This window comes from Mandrillus leucophaeus, unplaced genomic scaffold, assembly GCF_000951045.1.
Source record: "Mandrillus leucophaeus isolate KB7577 unplaced genomic scaffold, Mleu.le_1.0 Scaffold152, whole genome shotgun sequence".
Classification (NCBI taxonomy): Eukaryota; Metazoa; Chordata; class Mammalia; order Primates; family Cercopithecidae; genus Mandrillus; species Mandrillus leucophaeus.
In genome coordinates, this window is record NW_012101499.1 from 1,996,297 (window position 1) to 2,002,128 (window position 5,832).

Below are 5,832 nucleotides of genomic sequence, written 5' to 3' on the forward strand. Positions count from 1 at the left end.
GTGCGCGAGGTGAATGGGCGGTGGCAGGCGCGCGGAGCCCAGGCGCCTGAGGGGGCGCAGCTTCTCCCGGAAGGCAGGCAGCCTCAGAAGGACTTCGTTTTTGCGCAGTGGGACGTTGAAGAAAGGACAAGCCCCCTTTGTCCTGGGACGTAAGCCGCAAGTGGTCCTGAGTAGTGCACACCGCGAAGACTGAGGAAGCTGGATCACAGGGCTGGGCCGTGAGCCCTGAACCTTGGAGAAAGCCGCATTACTGCTCCAGCGCGCCGGTTCAGGACCGCGGGACGCGAGCCCTTTAAAAGGATGGATTTGCTTCCTGTGACTCCCTGGAAGAGACGTCTTCACCACCGCACTGCGTAGAGGCCGGCGTCGTCGCCCGCTCACCTCGCTTGCTGCCTCCCCGCACAAAGCCCAGCCCAGGTAGCTCGGGTTAGCTGGAGCCCCGGAGCTTCACCTACAAATACGTGGGCTGGCCTAGGTTGTGTGGGGACGGGATGTGGCTTCTGCAAGCCCAGAAACCTGTTTCCACTCCCCCACCAGAAATGGAAGTCACCCAGCTCTACTCGCAAGGTTAGGAGCCAAAAATTCCCATGATCGCACGCGAATTCATTTGACTTCCGTTTCAGTTAAGATGCCTTTTCAGCATTTTGTTGCTTGTTTGCAGGAGAAGGGAGAGAGGTAGCGTCAAGAATAGTTTTTACTCCTGCAGAGTCGAGTGCAGGACTTGGAGGCTGAGTTCAGGCGCTCTCCCCTCCCCGCCAGCCCCGTGTCCTGCAGCAGGTCACTGACCCGGTTCCTCGAGTGCGACAGCGCAGCCTCATCGTAATAAACCGCCTCCCAAAGCGTTGTCAGATCAAATTTCAGAACATGGTATTGGAAAGCACCTTAAACACTGTAAACTGCAGCACAATTATTAGTTAGCAATACTCTTTGGGGTTTGACTGGCACCTTTTCTTCCAAATAAGAGTGATAGATTCCTACTCAAACAAATGGAAATGCTTGTCTCAGATGACACACTTGGCAGGCATGGGACGTTCACAGGCCAACTAGAGGGCTGATTTCAGTACTGAGATATAAAAGTGTAACGCTGTACTTACAAGTTCCCAAGTGTTGAGAAATTACTCACTCATTTGTGTATTTAACGTCTTTTTTGTGTGTTTGTTTAGACGGAGTTGCGCTCTGTTCCCAAGGCTGTAGTGCGGTGGCATGATCTCGGCCCACTGCAACCTCTGCTTCCTGGGTTCAAGCAGTCCTCATATCTCAGCCTCCCGAGTAGCTGGGATTACAGGCGCGCACCACCATATCCAGCTAATTTTTAAAAATATTTTTAGTAGAGGCGGTATTTCGCCATATTGGCCAGGCTGGTCTCAAACTCCTGGCCTCAAGCAATCCGCTGGCCTCAGCCTCCTAAAGTGATAGGATTACAGGCGTGAGCCACCGTGCCCGGCCTGTTTAATGTCTTATAGTGGGATTATCTCAGAGGAATGGGAAGAAGGTAGGTGCCAAGAAATCTGCTGGTTGGAAGATTTCATCTCGTTGGTGAGACCCCTGGGTTTCTCCACCTCAGCACTGTTGGCTTTTGGGATGGGATAATCCTTTCGTGTGGGGTCGGTCCCATGCTTTGTAGGATGTTTGACGGCATCCCTGGCCTCCACCCACTAGATGCTAGTAGCACACACGCTCCTCCAAAATTCACAGAAAACGTCTTCAAAGTCAAATATGTTGCCCCACCTCCACCTCCATCTCCATCCCCCAACCCCTGATTTAAAATGTGCCACTAGTAATGATCACATTGGGAGCTGTTGAGAATACGCAGGACTGTGGCTTACACCTGTAATCCAAACACTTTGGGAGACTGAGGCTGGAGGATGGCTTGAGCCCAGGAGTTTGAGACCAGCCTGGGCAACACAGCAAGACCCCAACTCTAAAATAAATACAATTTTTAAAAATTTTACAAAGGCCAGGAACAGTGGCTCACACCTGTAATCCCAGCACTTTGGGAGGCTGAGGCAAGTGGATCACTTGAGGTCAGGAGTTTGAGACCAGCCTGGCCAACACAGTGAAACCCCATCTCTGCTAAAAATACAAAAATTAGCCAGGCGTGGTGGTGCATGCCTGTAATCCTAGCTGCTCCAGAGGCTAAGGCAGGAGAATCGCTTGAACCCAGGAGGCAGGGATTGCAGTGAGCCGAGACTGTGCCACTGCACTCCAGCCTGGGTGACAGAGTCAGACTCCATCTCAAAAAAAAAAAAAAGAGAGAGAGAGAGAGAATACACAGCGTTGTGGCTCATGCCTGTAATCCCAGCACTTTGGGAGGCCAAGGTTGGGAGTCTGGCTTGAGCCCAGGAGTTCAAGACCAGCCTGGGCAATATAGCAAGACCCCAACTCTACAATAAATAAATAAAATGTTTTAAAATTTAAAAAAGGCCAGCCGGGTGCGATGGCTCACGCTTGTAATCCCAACACTTTGGGGGGGGGCCGAGGCAGGCAGATCACTTGAGGTCAGGAGTTCGAGACCAGCCTGGCCAACGTGGTGAAACCCCATTTCTACTAAAAATATAAAAATTAGCCAGCCGTGGTGGCGGGCACCAGTAATCCCAGCTACTTGGGAGGCTGAGGCAGGAGAATCGCTTGAACCCAGGATGCAGGGGTTGCAGTGAGCCGAGATTGCACCCCTGCACTCCAGCCTGGGCAACAGAGTGAGACTCTGTCTCAAAAAAAATTTTAAATTAAAAAAAAAAAGAATGCACAGTCCAGTAATGTCACCCAGACCTATATCAGCAAAGGTCATACTCCAGAGGAGTACATATCTCAGCTGCATCTAAGGCCTTGCTAATTAGCTCATTAGAATGTCACAAATGGGTTTTTATATTACCCATGTATAACTGCCAAAAATGTTTAAGTGACTCAAGTTGGGAAAAAAAAATAAGAAAAATCCAGGTTGGAAGACCTTCAGCAAAACAATTTCCCTGCACTGTAGTCTTCAAAAATTCAAGCTAGGGAATTGGTCTAGACAAATAACAACTGGGTCAGTCCATCAAGTGACCCCTGATGCAGCACTGTTTTGAAGGCAAAAAAGTTGTGAGAGAGATTTGAGGGACAACTGAGAAACTTTGTTGTTATATATGGACTATATATTAGGCAGTATTATTGTGTCATCATTAGATTTTTCGGTGTGACAATGGCTGTTTACAAGAATGCCCTAGTTCTTAGGATGTTAGTGCTGAATCATTAGATAAGAGTCCTAATGGCTACAACTGACATATAAATGCCTCAGAGACTGATGTATTTTATATGGAGGTAAAGCAAATGTAACAAACTGTTAATAGTTGGTGGATCTAAGTGGTGAGTCTAGGTGGGTTCTTTGTGCATTTTTTTTTCAACTTTTCTGGAAAACAAACTATTCAAAATAAAAAATTGGAAAAATAGAATTCAAGTTAATTTATGAATTTCTAGGATACTAAGACACATTGATTCAACTTGCCAGGCAGCTCCTGCTGTCCTCCAACTTGCTAATGAAATATTTTGAGAAACTTACATATATAGCAAATTTCTTTTATTTTGCTTTTGTTATATTTTGGAGAAGGGGTCTTGCTATGTCGCCCAGGTCTGCTTGAACTCTCCATCGTTCACCTTGGCTTCCCGAATAGCTGGAGCTACAAGCATGCACCACCAGCCCTGGCATAGAGGTGATCTCTTTACAGCTTCTCAACCATACTCAACTTCTAAATTGGATCAGAGGTTCTACATATGTTTTTCCTCCTATAGCAAGCTTATTAAATACACATTGGCATCTTAAAAACCTTGGCCGGCTGGGCGTGGTGGCTGATGCCTGTAATCCCAACACTTTGGGAGGCAGAGGTAGGCGGATCACCTGAGGTCAGGAGTTAGAGACCAGCCTGGCCAACATGGTGAAACCCCTTCTCTACTAAAAATACAAAAAAATTAGCTAGGTGTGGTGGCCGGTGCCTGTAATCCCAGCTACTCAGGAGACAGACAGAAGAATCGTTTGAACCTGAGAGGCAGAGGTTGCAGTGAGCCGAGATTGCGCCATTACACTCCAGCCTGGGCAACAAGAGCGAAACTCCGTCTCAAAAATAAATAAATAAATAAAAGCCTTGGCCTATACTAAATGTATGTCTCTTTTACCTCTGGGTTCCTGGGCTCCTACTTGGGAGGATTTCTGCCCTAAGGATGAGTATACTTGTGATTTGGAGTGGAAGAAGGAAGAGATACCAAAGTCGTGAGGGGTGGTTAATATCTGCAGTGAACCTTGATATGTTCACCCCACTGGCATTGATGTAATAATTGGGAACTGACCCTAGGGATCCTTTTCAAATTAGTATGTTTATTATAGAATTATTCAACACAGCAAAAAGTATTCAGTATCCAGTATATACCCCAAGCCCATGGATAATTATTTGATTGGCTTAACCTCTAGGTGGGTGAGCTTGAAGATCCACCTTTAGGAAAGGATGCTGTCTCCCCAGTGCTTGCCTGTGTCATACGCAGATTGGTCAGGCAGCGGTCATCCAGCTACGACTGCTCAGGTTCTCCCACTGAGTGAATAGTAACATGTTGGCCCTCAATATGAGGGCTTGAGGTTCATGCTGGCTCTCCCACTCACACTCGTAGCTATAGATTTATGGATGTGCTGATGAGGCAACTCTAAATGCTGTAGTTTGAATGTTTGCCTCCTCCAAACTCATGGTGAAATTCAGTCCCCAATGTGGCAATATTGAGAGGTGGGGCTTTTCAGAGGAATAGTCCATACATGGATTAGTGGATTAATGGGTTATTGTGAAAGTGGAACTGATGGTTTTATAAGAGGAAGAGAGACCTGAGCTAGCAAGTGAGCTCACTCAGCCCCTTCTCCATGTGATGCCCTGCACAGCCTCAGGACTCTGCAGAGAGTCCCCACTAGCAAGAAGGCCCTCTTGAGCTTGGACTTCCCAGCCTCCATAACTGTAAGAAATAAATTTCCCTTGTGGCTGGGCATGGTGGCTCATGCCTATAATACCAGCACTTTGGGAGGCAAAGGAGAACGGATCACCTGAAGTCAGGGGTTAGAGACTAACCTGGCCAACATGGTGAAACCCCGTCACTACTGAAAATACAAAAATTATCTGGGCATGGTGGCACGTGCCCGTAGTCCCAGCTATTTGGGAGTCTGAGGCACAAGAATTGCTTGAACGTGGGAGGTGGAGGTTGCAGTGAGTCAAGATCATGCCACTGCACTCCAGCCTAGGCAGCAAAGTGAAACTGCATCTCAAAAAAAAAGAAATTCCCTTTCTTTATAAATTACCCAGTTTCAAGCAACAGATAGTACACTAAGATACCTAACATGTGAATCCTGATAAGATGGTGGCCTCACTGAGACAGAGGCAGCTCTTCTGTGTTGGATGTGATAAGGCACTGGGGCCGAATCTCTGACTGAGAGCCACAACTGATACAGGCTGTATGTGAGGAAATGTGGAGTCCATCCAGGCTGTCGGTCAGAACCGAAGCGACCAGCACCTGCCTGGATGGTCAGCATTAGGACCAGAGGAGGGGAACAAATAAGGAAAGCACAAACAGAGACGGGGCAGAGACAAACTGAGCACACACAGCCCTGCTGGGAGCCTCTCCGGGTGTTGCCTGCTCACCTGGATTCCAGGGGGCTGGCAAGGATGGGAGCATGCTCCATGCCTCCTCAAGCCCTCTACCATATTATCATAGTCTTGTAAGCTCCCAGAGCATACATCCTTTCCTGTATTCTGTGCTGTATCTCCACTGCCTGGACAAAAGTCTGGTGAGAGTAGGGGGTCAATAAAGACACTAAAGGGTGGGCACTGT